The 2,025-nt window shown below is 37.8% G+C and overlaps 1 long non-coding RNA gene across 1 annotated transcript; it reads right to left on the bottom strand.

Moving 5' to 3' along the window:
• Nucleotides 1-1,350: 1,350 nt before the first annotated feature.
• Nucleotides 1,351-1,682, bottom strand: LOC113029431 (uncharacterized). The gene is made up of 2 exons (XR_003273410.1): nucleotides 1,572-1,682; nucleotides 1,351-1,425 (listed from the first exon to the last, which is right to left on the bottom strand). It is a non-coding gene; the product is annotated as an uncharacterized LOC113029431 (long non-coding RNA).
• Nucleotides 1,683-2,025: the final 343 nt, after the last annotated feature.

The raw sequence follows: 2,025 nt of genomic DNA, 5'->3' as shown, positions 1-2,025 counted from the left end.
TATTAAATATTTCACTTTAATGTTGCAACTACACAGTCACTTCTGTCTTTAAACAAAATAATATTTTCCAATTACAGAAATCATGAAATCCAAACTAAAGTGTTACTGTTGCTATATGCATTTACTATAAATAATCGATGATGGTGCTGACATGAAGGAAGAGAAAGTTACAGGTTGCATCCTTTGAGTTTGTCTCTGTGCCTTTGGGCGATTTTTATGACAGATGTTTCTGTTCAATTCTGAAATCCATTTTTCAAACACAAACACTATTTTAAAGCTTTTAAAGATATTAATGATAATTATAATAACAGTAATAAAAACAAAAGCTCTCAGATCCATCAAACCAAGCAGCAGAGAGAACAACAAGTGAAGATAAAACTTTAACCTTGTAGACTTCATTATGTTCCAGCTGCTCTACAGACGCTGTGACCTCGAACTTAAGCAGGTCGTAAAGTATGTGCAGCTCAATAACTTCATAATACACCCTGTGGTATTTAGGCAGCAGAACAACTAAGAATAACAACTACAAATAATGTTTTTAGGTTTCTGTTGTACTGCAAGGTTCTGTACAGGAGAAACAAACCAAGAGCAAATATTACGTCGCATTTAATTTAGAAATCAGTCCAATGACAAGGTGTGTAACATCTAGCAGGGTGACAGAAAAACCCAGGGGTAACTTCCAAGGACCTCAACGTCTCTCCCACATTGCGTTTTTTAAACATGTTTCCATTTGTCACTTCAGTCTTTACTCTGAAATACAGGAAGAGAAATCATGGCTGAAACAATTTCTCATGAAACCAGGGGTGTGGTCCAACAGTCAGTTTGGTGAGGAAGGTTCCTAACTGAGAGAAGTGACCCAGAAGTATCTGTGTAGCAGCCACAATGAATCAAGATCATGAGCTTTATTAACTGATCAAAGTCTCTTCTTTCATCTTCTGTATTATTCAGTTTGCATTGGTAATGCCCATTATTGTAATGCTTTTTAAGATGAGCAAAACTTTATTTTACTTTGGGTTAGCTGGGATAAGTGATGGATGGAGGGAATTTTACTTCAGCCACAGAAATCCTATACAGGAAGGAGGAGCAGAGTTACAGTGGATCACTATCCAGCAGGGAAACAAGATTTATTTCAATTTCTTGGCAAGAGTGAGATTTACGCAGTGGGCAAATTAGGGAGATGACACCATCAGATCCCGAGCCCTCCATGTGTTAATCAAGACACTGCTGCTGTGCTACATCCACAAATAATGAATAAATTAGGAGCTAAAGCTAAAAGGACAGTTTATTTGTACCATCTTCATGTCAACACATTCAAGTGTAGCTCCCGTTAGCCACCACGCGGACAAGTTCTTGTTTACAGATGATTTATTCAATGTTCGGCGACAAGATCACTCAGCGTCGTCATCATCATCATCATCGTGAGAACTACCCAAAGAAAACAATTGCAATAAGCAACATGTTTACAATAACTCTTATCACAGTAAATCCAAACAATAAAGGTATAGACACATAAATGCCCTTTTATGGCACTTTCATTGAAACTGAAATTAACAGAGGCACCCTGAACACACCTCATTGCCTGCTGTAGCCAAACGGGAGAAAGTCCGTTCTTCGCGCGAGCCGCTACTCCTCTCAACGGTGAGTCCACAATTGGGTTTAATTTAACTTAACTTATGTGTTCTTTAAAAACTTAAGTCCAGTTTAAAGCAGTAGGACGATGCAGCTGAACTCACAGAGCGCCATGCTTCTCTGCTCTAGTGTCACCACAAACTCAGTCCGTGCTGCACGTTACTTCCGCTACCACCAATTACAAAACAAAGTTCCACAATTAAAGGAAACTTACAAATATAAACACAAGAAAAACATTGGAACACTTCACTGTTAGTTACATCAAGAACATCACAGATGAAAGAAACATTAAAAACTTCCACACTACACAAAGCAAGAAAAATAGTTTCTTCCTTTCTGTAGAAAAAACAGAAACATCAAACACCTCCAAGACTCTCTTTGAAAGAACTAAAAACC

The sequence above is a fragment of the Astatotilapia calliptera genome, chromosome 9, assembly GCF_900246225.1.
Source record: "Astatotilapia calliptera chromosome 9, fAstCal1.2, whole genome shotgun sequence".
Taxonomy (NCBI): Eukaryota; Metazoa; Chordata; class Actinopteri; order Cichliformes; family Cichlidae; genus Astatotilapia; species Astatotilapia calliptera.
Note: the sequence above shows the minus strand (reverse complement) of the source record. Positions and strands in the feature narration are given on the sequence as shown.